This window comes from Dendrobates tinctorius, unplaced genomic scaffold (assembly GCF_039654945.1).
Source record: "Dendrobates tinctorius isolate UK_male_01 unplaced genomic scaffold, ASM3965494v1 ptg000224l, whole genome shotgun sequence".
NCBI classification, from domain to species: Eukaryota; Metazoa; Chordata; class Amphibia; order Anura; family Dendrobatidae; genus Dendrobates; species Dendrobates tinctorius.
The window spans coordinates 8,418,488-8,446,156 of NW_027361891.1; the positions used below are offsets into that span (position 1 = coordinate 8,418,488).

The 27,669-nt window shown below is 39.6% G+C and overlaps 1 protein-coding gene across 4 annotated transcripts in view; it reads right to left on the reverse strand.

Moving 5' to 3' along the window:
• Window positions 1–741: 741 nt before the first annotated feature.
• CPSF6 (cleavage and polyadenylation specific factor 6) overlaps window positions 742–27,669 on the reverse strand; it is an 81,978-nt gene continuing 55,050 nt past the window's right edge. For all 4 annotated transcript variants that reach the window (XM_073555496.1, XM_073555494.1, XM_073555497.1 and 1 more), the window contains exon 10: window positions 742–3,041. The gene's annotated coding sequence lies outside the window, so the exon portion shown is untranslated. The remainder of the gene's footprint in view (window positions 3,042–27,669) is intronic.

Below are 27,669 nucleotides of genomic sequence, written 5' to 3' on the forward strand. Positions count from 1 at the left end.
TTGGCATGTTGTCAGAGCTCAAGTTGCAGCTCAAGTGAAGGTCTGGGGTGCTGGGTTTTTTTTTTTTTTATACACACCCACTAATTAACCGATCATTTACTGAGCACAGGTGAGGATGTAAACTAGGATTGGGTGCATTATATGACCAGCCGACAAAACTTTTGTCTTGCTAAAATCTGACCATTCTGTGTCCATTAAATGATCAATATTTCTGCATGATGCCAATTTATTTTCTTAACCGAAACCATAATTCGGAGGGATTCAGCTTTCAAAAGAATAAATTAGACAATCAATGGATGAATTTAACGTCAGGTTATAAGCTTTTATTTACGTAACAACGATAAGCGACATAACTTCTGTCAGGGAGTGTACATGTGGGTGTTATCAGCTGGTGTATTCTTACATATGGACACCATCCAGTCAGTGCTCCCCTTTGCACTGTGTTAACATCCCTTTTATACATAGAGAATATTAACTCCCATTTGTCAATTTAGTCATACATATCTATGAAATATAACAGAGTAACGACAATTTAAGAATACATGCTTATGAATTGTATTTCCATGAAGACCTGTTGCAAGTAGAGACAGGCTCTTTAAAAATGTAAAAAACACAAAGCTCAGAACACCCTTTTTATTTCAGCCAAGAATTTTTAGACTTGCGAGAACAAATGTTGATACAAGAACCCAACCTTACTTACAGTTAGATGTCCTTGGTTTGTAAAACCAATTCAAACAGTGCTTTCATGTCGAAGATGAATAAGCAGTTTATTTTTATCAAACAGTTAACATCATAACATTGTATGACACGAAATCAAGCATCTAATACTCTTTAAACACCTAAGATTTACCTATAACCAGTAAGCAAAGCAGTGTAAAAAAACACTTCAAAGTTACACACTTCACAGTTAAAAGAACAGGTTCCTAGCCAAGTGACTGTACCACATGAGAAATCCTAGGAAATAAATTTAACATGTCCACATACATGTGGTATTTACATCAGCAACCTATATTGGCAAAAATATAGTACAGCTGGATTAAAAATACTTTCAAGTCTTTAACCACAAGCTAACTTGCTATTTGAATAAGTTCTACAAAGGAGAACAAGAGTTGAGTATGTACAGAAGAAGCCGCTTCCTAAATTTAGTTTTATAAGGTAAGAAAATTTACTAGAAATGACAAAGATGTAATACCAAGCAATCACTTTATAGCCAGTGCATACAAAATGGTTAAGGTTTTTTTATACAAAAGAAATACATATACAAATATAAATACCTGAATAGGATAAGAGGTTTTAAGACAAAATTAAAGGGGTTATATTTCTCCACTTGGTTTACAGAAACAGGTGCACTTCTCAATGAGCTGTGTCTGGTATTCAACCAACTCACTTTAAATTATTGTCCATGGACTGTGTCTAGTATTGCAAGTTAATAAAGCAAGTCAGTTCAATTAATATAGCAGACAAAGGCGCTATTTCAGATAGGAAGGGCGGACCTTTAATTTCTGATAGAGGAGAACCTCCATTTACAGGTAGACAAATGTGATGTTAATACCACAGCCTAAGATGGGGAATAGCATGTCTAGAAAGCTATCGGTTCCTTGCTATCGGTCTACTGCTCATCCATATACAGAAAAAAGGTGCTATAGAAGGGGATCGTGTCTATTATAGGAAGCAGTTAATGGGCACCAATACTGTGAAGATAGATTTCATTTTTAACAAAAAAAAATCTATTTTCCAGTCAATCCACAGGGACTAAAAACTGTCAAAAAAAAAAGTGTAAAGAATGGTAAAATCACGATAAAAATACTTACCTGGTTCGGTTTCATCATCACAAACCAACCACGGTAATTTGGTGACAAACTCATTGGAAAAACAATCTTTATACAATATCACGTTGAATGATAACCACTGATCATAAAAACGCATAAGCAATGGAAACTCCTTGGCGTGTTGTAAAGTAAGACCCTTTAGTCTTAAATTTTGTGCATACAGCTTGCAGTCTATTTTACTACAGAAGAAAATGTACTGCTGGAAGAACCTGCAACAGTATTCAAGCTGTGTATAGGTAATTATGTCACCAACGGTGTTGAAAACTTGGTATCCTAAAGCAGTCCAATATAATAAGTAGGAGATAAAATCTACATTACATCTTTCACAGAAAGAAAACTAGTATTGAGTAGATAACAAATTAGTCATTCCACCATAGGTTGATGCATTAGTGGGAACAGGCAAAAATCTATTCAGTAACTGCTGGAATTACACTGGAATTTAAAATTGACATTTTCTAAACAGAAGCAAATTTGCAAAACCAGAGGTGACACTTTGTGATTAATATTCCAACAAAAGTTTTCATACATAGTCATAAATGGAAGATGGAATGATAGCCTATTAGATTACACATTTATGGCATGCACCAACTAAACTAATTATTTGTGTTACACCATTTACTACCAAATATAGTAATATACAAATGAGTAACTAAAAATTGTCCAACAGTGATGTAGCTAACAAATATATCTAAAGTCTGTTAATTTACATGAATAATGGGCACCCAATGATTGAAAATTAAGGCTAAAAAAAATAAAATCAACATGTTGCTAAAACAAGCCTTTCCCTGAGGTGTAAACAACAAATAACTTGGAACAGCTTTACACATGAGCCCCATTAAACAGTTTATTACAATACCACATCTTGTAATAGAGATGGTGTGATGTACAAACATTAGAACATGAACAGGAACAAACAACTATAAAAACAAGAAAGAACTGGACATTAGCAGTTGGCAATTTAATGCATACCCAAAGTTGCAAGAGCTGTTAATGTTTATGTCACACAGGTTTCAGTCAAATAAAACATTTAAGCAACTTAAAAATATAAGTAGATCTACTGGTTACCATGTTTGCAGATTTGCTTTATTCACATCTAGATCTGTTCATTTTAATCCATATGGTCTCAGAAACTGAGTCATGAAGCAAACTGAAGGCCAAGTGTCTTCTGTGAAGAGTACGTGTTGATCTTTCAAGATGCTCCTCTTCTGTCAGCTGTAACGTGTTAAAATTTTGTGATGTAGATTTGATACAGGACATGGCATAGACAATTGTCGTCAGAACAATACCATTGACGACGCAAATATTACAGATTTAAAAAGTTACATAATTTTTCCATGCACATATGACTGTTTCGTAAGAAAACTTATTTGCAAAATACAATTTTAGCAAATACCAAAACAGTGTTATATACAAATGTAAACCAGTGATCTACACAAACACGTATCAGCTATAAAAATAGTGAATATACAGAATGTCTAAGCAGTAGCATATATAGTTTCACAAAATACCAACAAGCATCCGACTGTACACTTCATGAGATCATTAACACAATGGCCATGATTCATCAAAGCTTTTACACCTTAAAAAAAAAAAAAAAAGTGTAAAAGCTTTGGAAAAAGGTCACAAAATTGGGAGCTGCGCCAAAATTTTACAATGGATTTTAAACAGTTTCTCCTTGCTCTGCTAAGTTTAGCTCACGACTGGAAAGAGATTTTTGGAGTAGCACATGTAGGTGCATGCCACTAGTCACACGATTCAGGTTCATGAAGAGGCTAGCACCACCTTATAAATCAGCAGCTTCTGATTTCAGCACACCTTCTCATCAAGACCAGCGAAAAAAGTCACTGGTCTTGATAAGTCGTGGGGGCAATGTTTTTCCAGAAGTATTGTAATTTTCAAATTAAAATGCCTTTCTTTCACTATGTGCTCATGGAACAATTTTGTTTTTCAGAAGGAACATTAAAGAAAACTAAAACTAGGACTATGTTCACATAGGTCAGATATAACAAGGATTTCAAAGTAGATTCCTCATCAAAATTTGGCCACAATTAGAATCATACATTTGAATGGGGTTTCTGCTATCCCATTCACATATTTTTGGTGCCAAAATAAGGAGCATATATTAAACATATTAAAAGCAAAAAAATTGCCCCACCAGACGTCAATGTGGCTAAAGTTCATGTGGATCTGTGGCAAAAAAAAACCCTGCAAATTTGTGGCATGGACATAAGGGTCAGATTTTTTTTTACCTTTGTGAACAAACCCTGCAACTGTTTGTGGGTTACAAAAAATAGCCATGAATATCAAAAATACCTAAATGTTCCCATTGGGTTAAACGGTTAAATCAGACATTACCCATAAACATAAGTTTTGACTATAACAGTTATAACATATCTTCATAAAATCTTTTTCATTACAAGTGCAGTACCATGATATTGTGGAACTAAGTTTTATAATGTTCACTTGCAAACCTTGTTAAATGAGTATTAAAGTGTAGCTGTAAGGTTGCTGACAATCTCCAAACAGAAGTTTAAAGGTGGACTACACTGGCCAATAATCGACTCCAAGCATTCTTGAGAACACTCATAGCAGCCTATCTAAACAGTCCTGATAAAAGTCATTTTTCTCAACACTATATAAACATGTCAAGTGCTGCCGACAACAATGGTATTCTACACACACAGAAAAAAAAAAGTATTAAAGATTGTTCTGTGAACATGAAAGTATATGGTTAGCCTGTCTAAAAAGGCTATTAAGTGACCGCTGATCAGCTTGAATGTAGTCGATTGGCAGTCGTTTAAAGGTCTCAATTGGCCGGTGTAGATACACCCTAAATGTGCTTTATAATTTCCAAAGCTTCTCAAACCTCTTTGTTGTGCCTCCAGCTATCAGTTGTAAACTTGTGTCAGGAGACTAACACCAGCAACACTGGAAGCACACTTTATAACACCCTGAAAATAGATCAAACTGTGCCATACATATCAAACAGTGAAAAAGTGTTTGCCCCCATCCTGATTTCCTATTCTTTTGCAGGTTTGTCATACTTAAATGTTTCAGATCACCAAACAAATGTAAATATTTGACAACGATAACACAAGTAAACAAAGAACGCAGTTTTTAAATGAAGGTCTTTATTATTAAGGGAAAAATAAATCCAAATCTACAGGGTCCTGTGTGAAAAAGTGATTGTCGCCTTAAAACAAATTAACTGTGGTCTATCACATCTTTGGGAAGAGGAGTTCAAATTCCCTAGCCATATGAAGGCCTGATTACTGCCACACCTGTTCTGAATCAAGAAATCACTTAAATAGGACCTGCCTGACAAAGTGAAGTAGACCAAAAGATGCTCAAAAGCTAGACATCATGCTGCGAGTCAAAGAAATTCTTGAACAAATGTAAATCAAAGTAACTGAAATATATCAGTCTGTAAAAGGGTATAAAGCCATTTCTCAAGATTTGGGACTCCAGCAAACCACAGTGAGAGCCTTCATCCACAAATGGCGAAAACATGGAATAGTTGTTAACCTTCCGGGTAGTGGCAGAGTAACCAAAATTACCCCAAGACTGCTGTGAGGACTCAACCAAAGAGGTCACAAAACACCCCATAACAATATCCAAAGAACTGCAGGCCTCACTTGCCTCAGTTAAGGTCAGTGTTTGTGACTCCAACATAAGAAAGAGACTGGGGAAAAATAGCCTGCATGGCAGAGTTCCAAGATGAAAACCACTGAGCAATATGAACATAAAAGGCATGTCTCAGTTTTGCCAGAGAACATCTTGATGATCCCCAATACTTTTGGGAGAATACTCTGTGGATCAACGAGACAAAAGTTGAACTTTTTGGAAGGTGTATGTCCCATTACATCTGGTGTAGAAGTAACAGCATTTCAGAAATGGAACATCATACCAACAGTAAAATATGCTGTTGGTAGTGTGATGGTGTGGGGATATTTTGATGCTTCAGGACCTGGAAAACTTGTTGTGGTAAATAGAACCATTAATTCTGCTACCAAAAAATCCTGAAGGAGAATGTTCATTCATCTGTTTGTGACCTCAAGCTGAAGTGAACTTGGGTTATGCAGCAGGACAATGATCCTAAACACACCAGCATGGCCACCTCTGAATGGCTTAAGAAATACAAAATTATGACTTTGGAGTGGCCTAGTCCAAGTCCAGACCTTAACCCAATTGAGATACTGTGGCAGCACACGCAAGGAAAAAATTTCCAAAAATTAATAAAAAACAAAAAAAAACACACATTTGAAAGGTTGACTCACCAAAAACCCTGACTAATGATACTGTGTCATGACCTTAAAAAGGCCGTTCGTGCTCAGAAAGTCTCCAACATGGCTGATTTACAACAATTCTGCAAAGATGAGTGGGCCAAAATTCCTCCAGTGCGTTGTAAAAGACTCATTGCCAGTTATCGCTAATGCTTGATTGCAGTTTGTGCTGCTAAGGGTGGCCCAACCTGTTATTAGGTTTAGGGGCCAATGTAAGTTTGGATTGCTTTATCAATTAATAATAAAGACCCTGTTATTAGGTTTAGGGGCCCATGTAAGTTTGGATCACTTTATTTAAAAACTGCATTTTGTGTTTACTTGTGTTATCTTTATTTAACATTTAAATTTGTTTGGTGATCTGAAACATTTATGGTAAGTGTGACAAACATGCAAAAGAATAGGAAATCAGGAAAGGGGCAAATACTTTCACACACCTGTAAGTGAAGATATTTGTTCCAAAAATATACACATAGCACTACATGAGAATAAGTTACAAGTCATTACAGGAATAATACACCCCTTCTGCATATTCTGGGGGGAAAAGTGTATCAAGGAGTTTAGTAGGTTAAAATATAAGTCCTATTCATGCCAAAGAAACAAAGGGAAAACTATTATCCAGGAGGAGTGCATTATTTTTTGCAATACACAAGCTTTTTTTTTTTTTTTTTTTTTTTTAAATTACACAAATTGTTACATGAAAACTCACCAACTAATGAAAATGTTTTGTTTTGGTTTTTACACAGTTATTTACAAGTATTAATCAATATCCAGTCAATATATGTACAGTATGTTAAAAATTCTATTCTAGTTTTAACCACATCCCAATCGCAGTTAATAAGGCGGTAGTTTTCGTTTTACATTAATGTCTGTAATCTTGCTTTACAAATAGTGGTGCAGGGGATCATAAACCATATATATTTATTTCACAAGTAAATGTATGTTGTAAAATCCAAACAAGTGACTGATCACCAAACATTAGCCATCAAATTGTCACATATATATCAACATCCCCTTTAACGCCAATATGTGAAGTGAAGCACAAAAAGAGTTGTAAGCTGAGCCTAAGCTGACAAAGATCATAAAAATTATTGTCCCTGCCAAAAGGAGATAAACTTGTGGGAATGTGTCAGCAGGTTTTTACTACGTAATCTGACAGCAGCACGAGGTACGGGCAGAGACACTGATTCCAGCGATTTATAACTTTGTATACTGAGTGCAGAAGCTATGATAGAGTCACACTTTTGTCTGCTGAAGATCTGGCATCTGGCAGAGCTCCTTTGTTGAGCTGTGTATAGCTCCAAACACACCACAGCTTTCTGTGTATATTGTATAGTCACAAGAAGCTGCTAATCAGTGCTGGAGGTGGGGTTGGACTAGGAGGCCAGTTGTCCTATAAGAATTATCTCCTGCTGGTAAAATACTGATTGTATGGAAATAGCAAGACATAGTCCAAGTAAATAGAACATCAATGTAATCAGGGTCTCTGTTCCTACATTATGTTGTTCTGAGATTACATAGCAAAACCCTGCTAACAGACTCACTTTAAGGTGGATATAGATATACTTCTAACAGTGTCAGTATCAGATATTAGTCAAACATGACCGAGACTCAATTCACTATGGTATTCTACAAAGAAGATTTGTGGGTGAAGGTACTAGGTGCAATAATCATGAAGAACAGGCTTTATTTAAAACAGTATTTGTAGGAATCCAATATTCTAAGCTAAAAAAATGCCCATAGCAACACAAAGTACAATGTAGTACAAAAACTTTGCACTCAAAAGAAAAATTGTTTTGACAGTTTCTTTATTGTAAAAGGCATCCAGTTAAATATACTTCTTTTACTTCTTTAAACATTTTCGGTCATACAATTGACCTTCATCAGAAACAGAATTTTTTCACAGTTGGTTTTAACTAGAATGAGTTTACAAGAAGACAAGACAGTATGGTTAGTGAACAAATAAGTATATAACAAATATCTGAGCAACAGGATGCTGATAATGACCGTATGAACATCATGTAAAGTTTAAGCCCCCGTTACACACTGCGATATCGCTAGCAATATCGCTGTAAAGTCACCGATTTTGTGACGTTATAGCGATATTGCTAGCGATATCGCTGCATGTGATACTTACCTCCGACCGGCTCCCCCGCTGGTTATCGTTGATCGCGCGAGAAGCTCCTGGACCGTTCCTCGTCGGCAGCTTCCTGTGGCGCCGACGAGCGACGCGTGGAGCCGGGCGGGAGGACGCAGGATCGCCTAGTCTGACAGGTAAGTAGCGACCCCCGTCCCCAGCGATGTCGCTAGTGAGATCTGCCTGTGTGGCAGCTCACTAGCGACCACCTAGCGATGCACCAGCGATCCTGACCGCGTCATATCGCTGGTCGGGATCGCTGGGTGTAACGGTACCCTTAGACGAAAGGTCGATGACTAGATAAATACTGAAACAGCGAATCCTGAGATAAGGTTCAAGTGAGCTTAGTGAAACTCCACAGGTTCCATGGGCGGTGATAGAGAGTCCGTGCTGTGATGTATGTAAGGAACATATGTAAAAGACGTGCCCTAGGAGGTTGAAAACAAACAAGTGTGACACTAGTCAATAAAGGATACAGTGAGATTCGTGGTCGGCTGGTGCTACTGGATGTGCAATAGCACATGAAAGGTAATAGCCGACTGGAATGAGTGCCAAGACAGGTACCTGAGAGGAACTGTAATGGAAAATTCCATATATTATTATTAAAGAACCGCTGTCATAAGTAGGCACTATTCAGTACTGGAAAAAAAAGAAATAGAACAAGACGGTGAGTGACTATGGCACAAACATATTGGGCAATGTTATGTGAATGAGGAAGGAGAAAAAGTCCAAAACAGTCAATTAATACCTGTGTATATTCATTGATAATGTGGAGAAACAGACGTCTGGGAAGCAGCAGCTACTGAGGATGAAAGGACACTGAGGATGATAAAAAAAAAAAGAGTATATATGTGTGTACTGAGATAGGCTGAGGATATGCACGTAATGTGAACTAAATTACGCATTCATGTAGGAAATCACCAGACCCACGGGTTTGACACCTTGGGTTATACAGGGACCGGTAGATCCAATAATAGGTGTGGGTGTCCAGAAATTTGTACTGCAATTGAAACATATAGAAGGTGTGAGTAGCCCTGAGGACAAAGAATGTGAGGTGAACACTGTATTAAGAAGTGTAAAATCACCTGTAATATATTCAGGAAACTACCGGTCCCTGTATAACCTAAGGTGTCAAACCCGTGGGTCTGGTGATTTCCTACATGAATGGGTAATTTAGTTCACATTACGTGCATATCCTCAGCCTATCTCAGTACACACATTTATACTCTTTTTATCATCCTCAGTGTTCTTTCATCCTCAGTAGCTGCTGCTTCCCAGACGTCTGTTTCTCCACATTATCAATGAATATACCCAGGTATTAATTGACTGTTTTGGACTTTTTCTCCTTCCTCATTCACATAACATCGCCCTATATGTTTATGTGCCATAGTCACTCACCGTCTTGTTCTTTTCTTCCAGTACTGAATAGTGCCTACTTATGACAGCGGTTCTTTAATAATAATATATGGAATTTTCCATTACAGTTCCTCTCAGGTACCTGTCTTGGCACTCATTCTAGTCGGCTATTACCTTTCATGTGGTATTGCACATCCAGTAGCACCAGCCGACCACAAATCTCACTGCATCCTTTATTGACTAGTGTCACACTTTTTGATTGTTTTCAACCTCCTAGGGCACATCTTTTACATATGCTCCTTACATACCATCACAGCACGGACTCTCTATCACCGCCCATGGAACCGGTGGAGTTTCACTAAGCTCACTTGAACCTTATCTCAGGATTCGCTATTTCAGTATTTATCTAGTCATCGACCTTTCGTCTAAACTTTACATGATGTTCATACAGTCATTATCAGCATCCTGTTGCTCAGATATTTGTTATATACTTATTTGTTCACTAATCATACTGTCTTGTCTTCTTGTAAACTCATTCTAGTTAAAACAAACTGTGAAAAAATTCTGTTTCTGATGAAGGTCAATTGTATGACCGAAAACGTTTAAAGAAGTAAAAGAAGTATATTTAACTGGATGCCTTTTACAATAAAGGAACTGTCAAATCAATTTTTCTTTTGAGTGCCAAGTTTTTGTACTACATTGTTAGTTGGCTGGATACCCGACTTGTGCATCTCCCTCCTCATTGAGTGCCGTGTTTTTTCTATTTAACACAAAGTACAAGACAGAGACAGATCGCCATTAATGCTCAAAAATGTTTTTTGTATTGTTTCTATTGCATACAGACAACTAAGGAAAAATATTACAAAATGACAGAGTTGTTTAGGCTATAGAAAGGGAAAACGGGAGCTTTCAAATTCAAGGATGTGAGTTCGCCTAGTTGTTGCAGAACGAAGAAACATATGGACTGAACTGGGGGTAATGGAATTTTTCCTAATTAAACTTGGTGGTATGTGGTTTAAAAAAAGGAATGCACAATTAAAAAAAAACACTAACATTTGTAAAGTACACAAATCAATGTACACATTTAGGGGCTGGGCTTTTATTCGACTTATAGCATCACATGTAATATATCCTCCCATGATAAAGATATTAAGAATATTGAAATGCATCCTAAAGTATACATTCCTTACACATTTTCTAACTTTTGTTTTAATAATACATGTGTTAACACTGCTGAAAAGGGAAATTTAAGAATTTGCTACAAATGTTTAGGCAAATAGCAAGCTACATCTTTCTATATCTGTAACATATGATATTTACAAAATAAGAATGTACTAACGCAAATTGTGGCTTTTAGGCAGGGGTTACACGATGATTTTAGCCACGACACAGGTCTCTCGCGGCCAAACATTGCGATGTCCCGCTGATATATTGCAGAGTAACACGGATAAATGTGGTCATAATGTGACACAGGATACATGACAAGGAAGTTGCAAAAAGGAAAAAAAAAAAAAAAAAAAATACTTTTTGCAACCTGTTAGGGAACTCTAAAAGCTACAATGTAACCTATTATACTGCAATATAACAGCGGCAGAAAATCTTTGACTTTGCGGTGTGCATAGCGGTCAAAATCATTGTGTAACCCCATCTTTAAAGTTCAAAGGAGCACTGTACAATAAGATTGCAATATAGTTACAAAGGTTCACAACAAATTAATTTGCTAGTTAGGTTTAGGACAGCATTTCATATTAGTGTATATTTTATAGGCAGAGTAACACTATTCTTAAAACCTGAAATTCAGATTATACAATTCTGAAGTACAAAAATAATTTAGCGAAGCAACACATTATGGCTGCAAAAACACACTACTATGAGTTTTCATTCCAATGTAACACAAATGCTGATGTAAACCTTTTAAAAGGCAAGGGCGGTTATATTGGCGTAAAATTGGGTGTACTATTACTATTAGCGCATTATTATTGTGAGACAACTAGGCATCCTTAAAAATGGGAAGGCAATAGACGCTGGGGAGTGAAGATACTAAATCATGGTAAAACGCAAAATTTAAGGGGTAAAATAAAATTTATTTTTAAAGCGTTATCAGATAAAAATATTACAAATCTCTGTATATCCAACATATATTTATAATGAACGGGTTCTGAACAAGATTGTTTACAAACAAGTGTTTTGCATACATTTACAAGAAACAAAACAGTAAACATAAAAAGGGTTTTTCAGGGATTTTATTTTAAAACCTGGTCAAATAGAAAATGTTATAAAATAAAGATAAATTACGCCTTGAACCAGATGTGATGTCCCATCCATTATTTACCTGGCTACTGCATTCAATTATTGGCCTCAATGATCACGGGCTGTACATACAAACATCACTGGAGAGGCTAGTGATTTCCTGCAGCAGCCACATGAATAATGGACAGGACATCATGACTTCTGTCTGGTATTGGTAGTGGACTCCGTGGATAACTACTGTTTATTATATAACATTTTCTACTCAATGCCCAATTTTGAAAAAAAACAAAAAACAAAAAAAAACACATAACTGTCCCAATCATCTTCATCACAGCATATATTATGTAAAAAGAAAGCATTTATACCTGACTTATTCATATGCTCAAAGGATCCCCCAGTCCTTTGATTGACAGCTTCCCTTAATTAGCATCAATGGGGTAGGGCTATGAAATAGGAAACTAGTGAGGAAGACACTAAAAGTCCAATTTACCAAATGTCTAAAAGAAAAACCTCTCTTTGCTGCCAATAACGACCATACACTCACAGCTCATGAGCTCTGTTTAGCCCCACCAATGATTGGCAGCTTTCTGTGTACACTGTATATGGGCAAAATGATACCGATTAGTGGTGTGGCCAAGGTTATAAAGAGCTTGGCATACTGGTAGACCTGCAGCAGAGAAAGGGATTTTATCAAAACTACAGAAAGCAACTCAGTAAGTGACATAGCTGAAATCAGGGTTTTCTGCATCTTTATTGTGCTGTTCTCAGATGAGGTATGAAGCTATAAATTAAAAAAAGTAGTGACAGATTCCATTAACGTTTCCCACTGTCTGCATGCGTGTCGCTCTGCTAAGTGTGAGAGCGCAGCGAGACAGTCAGGCAGAGAGAAACACTGTGATGGGTCTATGATGTACACTTATAAAGTTAAGGTAACTCTCGCATGAGTGCTCACATAAAGTCCCCGTTACACACTGCGATATCGCTAGCAATATCGCTGTAAAGTCACCGATTTTGTGACGTTGCAGCGATATTGCTAGCGATATCGCTGCATGTGATACTTACCTCCGACCGGCTCCCCCGCTGGTTATCGCTGATCGCGCGAGAAGCTCCTGGATCATTTCTCGTCTGTCACTTCCTGCTGGGCTTCCTGTGGAGAGACGAGCGACGCGTGGAGCCGGGCGGGAGGACGCAGGATCGCCGCGTCTGACAGGTAAGTAGCGATCCCCGACCCCAGCGATGTCGCTGGTGAGATCTGCCTGTGTGGCAGCTCACTAGCGACCACTTAGCGATGCACCAGCGATCCTGACCGCGTCATATCGCAGGTCAGGATCGCTGGTGCATCGCTAGGTGTAACGGTACCCTAAGTCACTACACACTAATGTCTGCATTAAACAGTTCCTGGTGATTACGCCAAAGATTTATGACCAATGTCAGCACTGATAGGAGAGGATAAGACTCACTTTATCAGTGTTTGTCTTTATAGATGCTTTGCTGGGATTCACGCTCAGTGTGAGAACACGCTGCATAGTGAAATGAGACAGTCAGGCAATGACTCCACACAGAGCGACTGCGATTAAACACTGATCCTTAAAGTAACCCCCCCCTCCAGACATTACAGAGATCTCTCATTTACTGCAAGATCACACTGCTTAGTGCAGAGATGATGAAATAGAAGCCCTGACATCCACAACATAGTACATTTTAGCCATGTAAAAATAAGGTTTAAGGCTAGTTTCACATTTGCGTTTGGAGGCGCAGCGGATGCTCGCCTTGAAGCTCCGCCCCCTCCGGTCAGCTCTGCCTATGGGCGCATGCTGCTGCATGCGGCCTGCCTACCCTATCTTTGGCATTGGGTACGCAGGTACGCTTTTGCCACCGCATGCGTTGTTTTGACGATGTGGCGACCTGCGCCAAACGCAATGTGTTGCATCTTGGTGCGATCGCCGCACTGTCAAAACGACACATGCGGGGGTAAAAGCATACCTGCACACCGAATGCTAAAGATAGGGTAGCAGGCTGCATGCAGCGGCATGCGCTCATAGGCCGAGCTGACCGGTGAAGGCGCGGCAGGGGCGGAGCTTCACGGCGAACGTCCGCTGCGCCTTCTAACGCAAATGTGAAACTAGCCTTAGATTGATACTATCAAATGTCCCAGAATCTATCTAAATAAAGTAAACAAAGACCTCATTTAATAAAATGTGATTTTTGTGGATAGGTTTCTCTTTAAAAAGGCCATTACTTTCTGATTGGTGGACGTCCAACACTGTGCAATGTGAATAGGGATTTAATGGAATCAAGTTGATTAATTCGCCATAATAGGTGGCACAATTTTGATTTTTCACAGAATCAAAAATGTATTTTAACTGTGCCCCCTCTCCTCCCAGCAATACGGCTTCTTAAAGGGGTTGTCTTGGATTTTAATATAGATGGCCTATGCTGTTCCTGGAGCCAGACTTCTCAGTTACGTTGCTGCACAGCTCCAGCACTGGTGGACTCTGCTACGTACTGCACATCCGCCCCTTATTTATTTGAATAGGGGTCGGATATGCAGTACAAAGCTGCGGATGCCACCATACAGTTGACAACTTATCGGTAGGGGTGCCGTGTCACACCTACACCAATCATGCATAGACAACCTATCCTAAGGATAAGCCAAGGATAGGCCATCAATTTGATAATCCCTATAATATTGGTGAAGTGGGCACTGTTGGAAAATGGGGACAACTGCTGAATTATGACTGAGCAGAGCTGTGTAGCAAGGTTAAAGTGGTTTGCGTAGTGGTGGTGACACAGGAGATTTATCAAAGATTGATGTTCAGGTGGAGGGAGAACAGCAACTCTCCTCACCCCTCACTGTATGGTGGACCATACAATACAAGCAATTTTTACCATTTACCTTTCGTATCTCCCTCCATTTCCTCAGACTGTAAGCTTACAAGCAGGGCCCTCACTCCTCTTGGTATCGGTTTGTGTTTCTCTGTAATGTCTGATATTGTTTGCACATGTCCTCTATGAACTGTAAATAGCTGTGGAATATGTTGGTGCTATAGAAAAATATTTTACTTCAGTAGTTGTTGCTACACCATGAAATTTCAGCCCCGATTTCTCAGAAGTGTGTAATCAGTTACTCTTGTTCTCCTTTCTGTGTTAAGAGGATTAACCTTTTCCTCCCCTCTTGTATCTATATTTTTCCTCTATCTTTCTTGTGCAGGAGGTGGTAAAAGGATAAACCCCACACATGGGCTCCCCTGAGGCTTCTCACCTCTACTTCAAGCCCTCGATAAACTGCAATATGGATTATTTCTGAACTCTTGTCTATCACATTGACCCCCACTTTCCCTGTCTGACCAGTCCTATCAATCCTGAAATTAAAAAAAAATAGTATAATTCGTGAATTTGATAGGCTACGAGTGGCTATGCATTGCCACTAAGCCCAACAACCCCAAAAAAAATATTAAAGTTGAAAATCAGCATTACAGTATCAATAATGAAGATTTTATTTTTACGAAATCATTCATCCCCAGGTGCAGCATTAGCGAAGCATTTCTGCCCATTTGAAGTTGACGCCTGGCACAACAGATTTCCCACCCACTGGACTTGCAGCACATTCCCACCTACTTGCAATGTTAGCTGTAACTGGCTCATTGAAGGTATATTTTACTCTACATATAACATTATAGTAATCATAGCTTTACAATGTAGCTAAATCTCCCACATACAGCTTTTTCTAGGAAATTTACAATCTGGGCCTTCATAGAATTCTTTTGAAGCATAGACCATTTTACGTGACAAATCTACCGTATATACTCGAGTAGAATCCGAGGCACCTAATTTTGTCACAAAAAAACTGGGAAAACTTATTGACTCGAGTATAAGCCTAGGGTGGGAAATGCAGCAGCGACTGGTAAATTTCAAAAATAAAAATAGATATCAATAAAAGTAAAATTAATTAAGACATCAGCAGGTTAAATGCTCCATAGAATAATATGCCCCATATAATGCTGCATAAAGGTTGATGATGGCCCCCATAAGATGCTCATCATATCAGTTCAGTTTAGGCTACTTTTACACATGCCGGGTTTTTTGCGGCCCGTTTTTACCTTCTCGGATCGCCGTTTTTCCCTGTTGTAACAAATTGAAAGGGAAAAAAAACAGCCAGCAGCAAAAACAATATATATATATATATATATATATATATATATATATATATATATATATATATATATATATACGGACATCACGGCAATACGGACACAGCGCTCCGATGTATTTTTGAGGGCCGTTTTTGCTGCCCCATAAAAATCTATTGGGGCTGCAAAAACGGCCCGCAAAAACACGGCAAGTGTAAAAGCAGCCTTATGCTGATATGATTATATCTTATATTGCTGCTGCAATAAAAATAAAAAAAAAAACAGAAAAAAACAAAAGACATACTCACCTCTCGTTGCCGACCGCTGTTCCTCAGCGGCGCCGGGTCTCTGCAGTGACTGTTCAGGCAGAGGGCTCACACTAATCACTTCATTGCGCCCTCTGAACTGAAAGTCACAGTCAGAGGACGCGGAAGATACAGCGCGGCAGTGGCACGGGGACAGGTGAATATCGCAAATACCGGGGGTCTGAGCAAGCAGCGGCACAAGCACCTGGCCCCCCATAGCGCGTCGGTGTCCCCGCCTGCTCAAGACACCGGGCACTTGCCCCGGTGCCAACGCCGACTGCTGGCCCTGTCAGCTGCCACCGGAATAATTACTGAGGTTGAGGGGAGCGCGGACATGATCCGGAGACGCCGGGGACCTCTGCACTGGAATCATGGCTCTTGTATAAGCCGAGGGGGGTCTTTTTCAGCCAAAAAAGGGGGCTGAAAAACTCGGATTATAAACGAGTATATACGGTAATTTCCATTTACATACTAGAGAATAAAATAAAATTACATAGTAGCTGCCTCTTGCTGCATCAAATCTGTTAACTCCGTTCAGCTATCCATGTGCAACAATATCAAAGTCATGTATTTGGGTCTCTTGTGTTAGCATTAAATGTAGTGTATAAAATATTAAATTGTTTTATTTTATTCAATACATTTCATTTTCGTCCTTTTTAGTGACTTTTCACAACTTAAACGCAATACTTAAGTTACCAAGTATACTACGAACGTTCTTAATGAAGCTTGATCAAATAGTTTACACAGCTTGAAGGTTAACCGTATGTGAAATTTATACTGTAAATTTGCTCTATTTTTTTGGTAGCTATTGGGTAAAAGGCACCATATTAGTTGAGCCACACAATGCTCAGAATATGCCACTCTTGAAAGGAATCTGTCACCAGGTTTTTACTACCCTGAGAGCAGCACAATGTAGGGGCAGAGATCCCAATCCAGATGTGCATCACTTGGCTGGCTTCCTTGCTGTAATTTTGATAAAATCACTTTTAGCTGCATTTGGTCTACCAGTTTTCTGAAAGAGGAGTTCTGTTTAACCTCACCAATGGCAAATTTTTGCTCATGTACAGTGTACTCAGAAAAGCTGCCAAACAGTAGAGGTGGCGGGATTATACAGAGCTCATGAATATGGAGGACTACGTGGTAGGAGGTTTGCTAGTCCTGTGATAATATAACTTTTATAAGCAGGACATTATCAAAACTACAGTAAGCAGCCCAGCAAAGGACCTTCCTGGAATCAGGGTCTCTAACCCTACATCATTCTGCCAGATTAGGTTGCAAAAACCTGGTGACAAATTCTCTTTAAACAAGAGAGCATAATATAATGACATGCCAGCTTTAACCCCCTTAAGCCCCAAGGGTGGTTTGCACGTTCATGACCGGGCCAATTTTTACAATTCTGACCACTGTCCCTTTATGAGGCTATAACTCTGAAACGCTTCCATGGATCCCGGTGATTCTGACATTGTTTTCTCGTGACATATTGTACTTCATGTTAGTGGTAAAATTTCATTCATATAACTTGCGTTTATTTGTGAAAAAAATGGAAATTTGGAGAAAATTTCGCAATTTTCCAAATTTGAATTTTTATGCCCTTAAATCGCAGAGATACGGCACACAAAAAACTTAATAAATAACATTCCCACATGTTTACTTTACATCAGCACAATTTTGGAACCAAAATTTTTTTTTGTTAGGAAGTTATAAGGGTTAAAAATTGACCAGCAATTTCTAGTTTTTGCAACGCCATTTTATTTTTATGGACCACATCACTTTGAAGCCACTTTGAAGGGTCTACATGATAGAAAATACCCAAAAGTGACACCATTCTAAAAACTGCACCCCTTAAGGTGCTCAAAATCACATTCAAGAAGTTTATTAACCCTTTAGGTGTGTCACAGGAATTTTTTGAATATTTAAAAAAAAAAATGAACGTTTAACTTTTTTTTCACAAAAAAAAAATACTTCAGGTTCAATTTTTTTTATTTTACCAAGGGTAATAGGAGAAATTGGACTGCAAAAGTTATTGTGCAATTTGTCCTGAGTACGCTGACACCTGATATGTGGGGGGGGGGGGGGGGGGACCACTATTTCGGTACATGGCAGACCTCAGAAGGGAAGGAGCGCCGTTTGACTTTCAATGCAAAATTGGCTGGAATTCAGATCGGACGCCATGTCGCGTTTGGAGAGCCCCTGATGTACCTAAACAGTGGAAACCCCCCACAAGTGACCCCATTTTTGAAATTAGACCCCCCAAGAAACTTATCTAGATATGTGGTGAGAACTTTGAACCCACAAGGGCTTCACAGAAGTTTGTAACATACAGCCGTACAATTAAAAAATCATATTTTTTCCACAAAAATGATATTTTCACCCTCAATTCTTATTTTTCCAAGGGTAACAGGACCCTAAAAGATATTGTGCAATTTGTCCTGAGTGCGCTGATACCCCACATGTGGGAGTAAACCACTATTTGGGAGCATGGCAGAGCTCGGAAGGGAAGCAGCACCATTTGACGTTTTTGGCTGGAATTGAGATCGGACACCATGTTGCGTTTGGAAAGCCCCTGATGTACCAAAACAGTAGACACTCCCCACAAATGACACCATTTTGGAAACTAGACCCCCCAAGGAATTTATCTAGATGTGTGGTGAGCACTTTGAACCCCCCAGTGCTTCACAGAAGATTATAACGACCAGGCGTGAAAATAAAAATATCGTATTTTTTCAACAAACATCTTTTAATCCCCATTTTTCTTATTTTCCCAAGGGTAACAGGAAAAATTGGACCCCAAAAGTTGTTGTCCAATTTGTCCTGAGTACGCTGACACCCCATATGTGGGAGAAAACTACTGTATGGGCACACGTCGGGGCTCGGAAGGGAAGTAGTGACGTTTTGGAATGCAGACTTTGATGGAATGGTCTGCAGGTGTCATGTTGCCTTTGAAGAGCCCCTAATGTACCTAAACAATGGAAACCCCCCACAAATGACCCCATTTTGGAAACTAGACCCCCTAAGGAACATATCTAGATGTGTGGTGAGCACTTTGAACCCCCAAGTGCTTCACAGAAGTTTATAATGCCCAGGCATGAAAATAAAAAAATCGTATTTATTCCACAAACATGATAATTAGTCTCCAATTTTTTATTTTCCCAAGGGTAACAGGAGAAATTGGACCCCAAAAGTTGTTGTCCAATTTGTCCTGAGTACGCTGATACCTCATATGTGGGAGAAAACTACTGTATGGGCACACGTCGGGGCTCAGGAGGGAAGTAGTGACGTTTTGGAATGCAGACTTTGATGGACTGGTCTGCGGGTGTCATGTGCGTTTGGAGAGCCCCACCTAAACTATTGAAACTCCCCACAAGTGACCCCATTTTGGAAACTAGACCCCCTAAGGAACATATCTAGATGTGTGGTGAGCACTTTGAACCCCCAAGTGCTTCACAGAAGTTTATAATGCCCAGGCATGAAAATAAAAAAAAATCGTATTTATTCCACAAACATGATAATTAGTCTCCGATTTTTTTATTTTCCCAAGGGTAACAGGAGAAATTGGACCCCAAAAGTTGTTTTGCAATTTGTCCTGAGTATGCTGATACCCTATATGTGGGGGTAAAACACTGTTTGGGCGCATGGCAGAGCTTGGAAGGGAAGGAGCACCGTTTGACTTTTTCAACACAGAATTGGCTAGAATTGAGATCAGACGCCATGTTGCATTTGGAGAGCACCTGATGTGCGCAAACAGTGGAAACCCCCCAATTATAACTCCAACCCTAACCCCAACACACCCCTAACCCTAATCGGAAAATGGAAATAAATACTTTTTTTATTTTATTATTTTTCCCTAACTAAGGGGGTGATAACTGGGGGTTTGATTTACTATTTATGGCGGTTTTTATGTTTGGCGGCTGTCACACGCTAAAAGATGCTTTTTATTGTAAAAATAGTTTTTGCTTCACCACATATTGAGAGCTATAATTTTTCCATATTTTGACCCACCGAGTCATGTGAGGTCTTATTTTTTGCGGGACGAGTTGACGTTTTTATTGGTACCATTTTCGGGCACGTGTCATTTTTTGATCGCTTTTTATTCCGATTTTTGGGATGCAGAATGAATAAAAACCAGCATTTCATGAATTTCTTTTGGGGGGGTGCGTTTACACCGTTCCGCGTGCGGTAAAATTGATAAAGCGGTTTTATTCTTCGGGTCAGTACGGTTACAGCGATACCTCATTTAGGTCGTTTTTTTATGTTTTGTCGGTTTTATGCAATGAAAACTTTTATATAAAAAATAATTATTTTTGCATCGCTTTATTCTGCGAGCTATAACTTTAATTTTTTTGCGGATGACGCTGTATGGCGGCTCGTTTTTTGCGGGACAAGCTGACATTTTCAGCGGTACCATGGATATTTATATGCGTCTTTTTGATCGCGCGTTATTGCACTTTTTGTTCGGTGGCATGATAATAAATAATTTCTTGCTTCGTTTTTTATTTTTATTTTTTAAGCGGTTCGTTAAGGGGGTTAACTAATGGGACAGTTTTATAGGGCGGGCCGTTACGGACGCGGCGATACCAAATATGTGTACTTTTATTGTTTTGGTTTTTTTTTTTCAAAAAATTGAATTTATTGGGGAATATTTTTTTTTATTTTTTTACTAATTTATTTAGCTATTTTTTAAAAATTATTTTCACACTTTTTTTTTTTTTTTAACTTTATTACATTGTCCCAGGTGGGACATCACTGTCCTGTGACAGATCGCTGATCTGTCACATCACAGATCACTGTGACATTTCAGCGATCTGTCACAGGCACTGCTGCAGACTTCCTCATGCCTGCGCTTTGCAGGCAGTGAGGAAGTTAGCTCCCTACAGGCCCCCGAAGGTCCCCGTCGCCATCTTGGATGCGGGGGCCTGTAGGGAAAGAGCCTCCCGCAGCAGCACTACACATTGCGCTGCCGTGGGAGGCTCAGGGAAGCACAGAGGGAGCCCCCTCCCTGCCGATGCTTCCCTTTAACCCCCGGTACACCGCGATCGTGTTTGATCGTGTACACATTGTGCCGGGTGTCAGCTGTGATAATCAGCTGACACCCGGCCGCGATCAGCGGCGCTCACCACGTGAGCGCCGCTGATCGCTATGACGTACTATCCCGTCCCTGGGAATTAAGTCCCAGGGCACATGGACGGGATAGTACGTCTGATGGCAGAAAAGGGTTAACAATAGTCAAAAAGAAATATTACTTACTTAATGGGAATGATTTTGAGAACCAGCATAGTTTGTTACAATGAAACGGAAACTAAATAATTTCACCATGTGCAAGTAGTAGATTCACTAACTGACCTGTCTATCACCACTTTAAAGCCCCTTTACACATTAGATGCCTATTAAACCAACGATCATTTGCCGACAGCTACCTTCAACCCAAAACAAACATACAAAGCATGGAAGGCTCAGCAGAGCCCTCCTGTGCTCTCTAAGAGAAAGACACATCTGTAAGGAGAACTAAATGATTGCTTGTGGAAATTCAACAGGATAGATGCTTTTCTCCCCAGATATCAGCAGAGACTTGGCCCCTGGCTGTGGTTACAAGAAAACAGCATGGTGTGGTGGATCTAGCTTCAGGCTGTGTGTACACATGTATGTATTTGTATGCAAGGAAGCCACAATAGCCAGCGAAAAATGAAATAATATAGATACGTTTTGCTAAAAGATGGAATGATATTAGACCAACTTGAAAAGAAAATGCAATTTGTTTAAGAATTGTGTGCATTAAATGGCATAATTACATAGTAAAGTTAAGCAAAATATTTCAAAATGTGCTTGATTTTATGTAAATCTACAGGCATATGTAGAAACACTGAAAAAACTAATCCATTTTAAAAGGGCTTGTAGAGTGAAGATAAATCATCTAATTACAAGATCGGAAATAACTAAAAGATTAAATGATTGGTGGGAGCCCAACCGCTAGGACATGCTCCGACTGGCACAACTAGACTTTATCCCCAGTTAGAATGGAGCGGATCAGCGCATGTTCAAAACCTCCACTCCATGCATTTTTTATGAAGATTTTGTAACAAGAGGAGTGCATAGTGCATTGAAGGAGCTATGTTAGAGCATGTAATATTATATATTATGTTTGGACACACCTTCTCATTCAAAGAGTTTTCTTTATTTTCATGACTATGAAAATTGTAGGTTCACTCTGAAGGCATCAAAACTATGAATTAACACATGTGGAATTATATAATTAACAAAAAATTGTGAAGCAACTAAAAATATGACTTATATAATAGGTTCTTCAAAGTAGCCACCTTTTGCTTTGATTACTGCTTTGCACACTCTTGGCATTCTCTTGATGAGCTTCAAGAGGTAGTCACCGGAAATGGTTTTCATGTCACAGGTGTGCCCTGTCAGGTTTAATAAGTGGGATTTCTTGCCTTATAAATGGGATTGGGACCATCATTTGTGTTGTGCAGAAGTCTGGTGGATACACAGCTGATAGTCCTACTGAATAGACTGTTAGAATGTGTATTATGGCAAGAAAAATGCAGCTAAGTAAAGAAAAACGAGTGGCCAAGAAATGAAGGTCAGTCATTCCGAAAAATTGGGAAAACTTTGAAAGTGTCCCCAAGTGCAGAGGCAACAAAGAAACTGGCTCACATGAGGACCACCCCAGGAAAGGAAGACCAAGAGCCTCCTCTGCTGCAGAGGATAAGTTCATCCGAGTCCCCAGCCTCAGAAATCGCAGGTTAATAGCAGCTCAGATTAGAGACCAGGTCAATGCCACACAGAGTTCTAGCAGCAGACACATCTCTACAACAACTGTTAAGAGGAGACTTTGTGCAGCAGGCCTTCATGGTAAAATAGCTGCTAGGAAACCACTGCTAAGAACAGGCAACAAGCAGAAGAGACTTGTTTGGGTTAAAGAACACAATGAATGGACATTAAGACCAGTGGAAATCTGTGCTTTGGTCTTATGAGTCTAAATTTGAGATCTTTAGTTCCAACCACCGTGTCTTTGTGCGACGCAGAAAAGGTGAACGGATGGACTCTACATGCCTAGTTCCCACCGTGAAGCATGGAGGAGGAGGAGTGATGGTGTGGGGATGCTTTGCTGGTGACACTGTTGGGGATTTATTCAAAATTGAAGGCATACTGTACCAGCATGGCTACCACAGTATCTTGCAGTGGCATGCTATTCCATCCGGTTTGTGTTTAGTTGGACCATCATTTATTTTTCAACAGGACAATCACCCCAAACACACCTCCAGGCTGTGTAAGGGCTATTTGACCAAGAAGGAGAGTGATGGGGTGCTATGCCAGATGACCTGGCCTCCACAGTCACCAGACCTGAAGCCAATCAAGATGGTTTGGGGTGAGCTGGACCGCAGAGTGAAGGCAAAAGGGCCAACAAGTGCATCTCTGGGAACTCCTTCAAGACTGTTGGAAGACCATTTCCAGTGACTACCTCTTGAAGCTCATCTTTGAGAATGCCAAGAGTATGCAAAGCAGTAATAAAAGCAAAAGGTGGCTACTTTGAAGAACCTAGAATATAAGACATATTTTCAGTTGTTTCACACTTTGTTAATTATATAATTCCACATGTGTTAATTCATAGTTTTAATGCCTTCAGAGTGAATCTACAATTTTCATTGTCATGAAAATAAAGAAAACTCTTTGAATGAGAAGGTGTGTCCAAACTTTTGGTCTGAACTGTACATACACACATATACACACACACACTATATTATATATACATACACACACACGTGTATATACATACACACACATATATATGTATATATTACACACACACATGCATATATACACACACACACAGACACATATATACACACACACACACAGACACATACATATACACACACACAGACACATACATATATATATATATATACATACACACACATACATATATATACATACACACACATACATATATATACATACATATACATACATACATACATACGCACACACAGATCTGGCAAAAATTGAGAGACCACTGCACAAAACCAGCTTCTCTACATGTCTGACAGCCATTCCATTCCAGTGTCAGTTGAATTCCAACCAGAGGACACCTCATTCTACTTAATGTGCTTCTGATTAGGTGATCACCTGAACCAAATCTAATTTAATGAAGGAAAGTATAAAAAACACTGCTGTGTGTTCACAATCCTCTTGCAATAGGACCAGCTGGATGGCAAAACAAGTGCTAGTAATATCCCAAGAGTAATAGGAATGAAAAAATAACTTTTGACCATGCCAAAGGAGTTGAAAAGAAAAGTCTTGCATGAGGAAAAGAAGGGCTCAATTCTGGCTTTACCAGCAGAGGGATACAGTGAGCGTTATGTTGCCTCCATCCTTAAAATTTCTAAGACGGCAGTCCATTACAACCAAGTCAAGCAGCAGACATTGGGGAGAACAAAGCTGCAGACCAGCAGAGGGCAAAAACGACTCTCTACTGATCAGGATGACCGTCATCTTATTCGAATGTCACTCAGCAACTGCAGGATGACATCAAGCGACCTACAAAAGGAATGGCAAATGACAGGTGGGGTAAAGTGCATGGCAAGAACAGTTCGTAACAGGCTCCTAGAGGCAGGGCTCAAGTCATGTAAAGCTAGAAAAAAGCCTTTCATCAATGAGAAGCAAAAAAGAGCCAGGTCAAAGACCATAAGGATTGGACCATAGAGGACTGGAGTAAGGTAATCTTCTCTGATGAGTGTAATTTTCAGCATTGCCCAACACCTGGTCGTCTAATGGTTAGACATAGACCTGGAGAGGCATACAAGCCACAGTGTTTTGCACCCACTGTGAAATTTGGTGGAGGATTGGTGATGATCTGGGAATGCTTCAGCAAGGTTGGAATTGGGCAGGTTAATCTTTGCGAAGGACGTATGAATCAAGCCGCATACAAGGTTATCCTGTAAAAACAGTTGATTGCTTCTGCTCAGGTAATGTTCCCCAACTCTGAGGACTGGTTTCTCCAGCAGGACAATGCGCCATGCCACACAGCTAGGTCAATCAATGTGTGGATGAAGGACCACCACATCAAATCCCTATCATGGCCAGCCCAATCTCCAGACCTGAACCCCATTGAAAACCTCTGGAATGTAATCAAGAGGAAGATGGATAATCACAAGCCGTCAAACAAAGAAGAATTGCTTAAATTTTTGTACCAGGAGTGGGATAATGTCACCCAAAAGCAGTGTGAAAGACTGGTGGAAAGCATGCCAATACACATGAAAGCTGTGATTAGAAATCATGGTTATTCCACAAAATATTGATTTCTGAACTCTTCCTGCGTTAAAACATTAGTATTGTTGTTTCTAAATGATTACGAACTTGTTTTCTTTGCATTATTTGAGGTCTGCAAGCACAGCATTTTTTTGTTATTTTGACCATTTCTCATTTTCTGAAAATACAAAATTTAGTGCTTGGAAATTAGAAGACATGTTGTCAGTAGTTTATAGAATAGAAGAGCAATTCACATTTTACTCAAAAACATACCTATAAAGAGAAAAATCAGACAAACTGAACATTTTTTAGTGGTCTCAATTTTTGCCAGAGCTGTCTGTATGTATGTATGTATGTATGTATGTATGTATGTGTATATATTTTATAATATATACACATATATATATATATATATATATATACACACACACACATACACACACATACATATACACACACATACACACAAATATACACACACAAACACACAGTATATTAAAAAATATATATATATTTTATCTAGATGTATAAATGCTATATTGCAAGGCGAAGTATTCACCTTTCCCTAAGATTAAAGGGGTACTCAGGAATACTTTTTGACCTCTCTGATCTAAAAATTTCAGAAACTAAGTCTTACATCCACAGCGCTCCTTTCAATCACCACAGTATCAGGTAGTAAGAACTGTTTAGTGTGATTGAGGCACAGCTGCTGAATACCCCCCCCCCCCCTTTTTGAATGTTATATGAAGGGTTGTGGTCTGCTCCTGGCTATTAAACACAAACCAACCTTCCTCCTGAAAACCACTCCTTCTATGCGGTCACATAGTGAGGGCCATGGCTTATCATGCTTGAAATGAGAAAGTGTGCTTCTGTGCTCTGCCTGCCCAACCACAATATCTGCCTAAAACTAATTCATAGCTGCGAAGTCAGAGCTTCCCTACAAGTACCTGTCACAAAGAGGCTGTGCCAAGGGAGCATGCGTTGGTATGGCACTGATCTCCCTCTGTCAGTAGTCCTCCTATAAATCACACATACCTCACCAACCTGAAGACAGTGCAAACTAAAGGGGGCTTTACACATAGCGATATCGCTAGCAATATCGCTAAAGCGTCACCGATTTTGTGACGCAGCAGCGATATTGCTAGCGATATCGCTGTGTGTGATACTTACCTCCGAACGGCTCCCCCGCTGGCTATCGCTGATCGCGCAAGATCGTCCACGTCCATTTCTCGTTGGCCGCTTCCTGCTGGCGCCGACGAGCGACGCGTGTGGGAGGACGTCATCATCGCCGCGTCTGAAGGGTAAGTAACGACCGCTGCTGCGTCGCTAAGTTGCTGTGAGATCTGCCTATTTGGCAGCTCACTAGCGACCATTTAGCGATGCACCAGCGATCCTGACCGGGTCTTATTGTTGTCGGGATCGCTGGTACATCGCTAAATGTAAAGGGGGCATGAGGATAACTGCTGGGGTCATGTGTCTGATTGTCTAGATCAGTAATAAACGCTGCAGGAAACATTCTGATACTATTCACAGGCTGGGGAGCAACGTGTGATGCAGTAGGACTACTGAGGAAGGGAGAGCAGTATTAGAGACGACAATAGACTATGGGCAGACAGAAGCTGCCTCTTCATGACAGGGGTTTGGAGGGAGGCGCTGACTTAACAGCAGGCAGATAAAATGGGGGTCAGGCACAGACTCACCCTCACTCAGGGGGTGTGACTCGCACACAAGTATGATAAGTCACACCCCTGATAAGTGATTGCATAGGTTACTTGGAGGTTGGCTTGCAATAAAAGACTATGCCCATTGATCTGTGACATAACGTCCCAGATGGCAGGGGAGCAGTCTGCAGTTGCATCAATAGTTTTGAGAAACAGAAACGGACTATTGAAATCAGAACTATGGATGTAAGTCTTTACAGTTTATGAAGTTACATCGATACAATTAAATTTTTTATCTCCTTTAAATGAAGGCTGTCTCTACATTAAATTATCTTGCCACTAGGAGCTTTAGGTGCCGAACCCATTTAGAAATAGCAGAAAATCAGATTTGCTGACAACAGGAATGACTCCTCTGTTTTAGTATGTTATTTGTTGTTATACTATTTTCATGACATTACTAAAT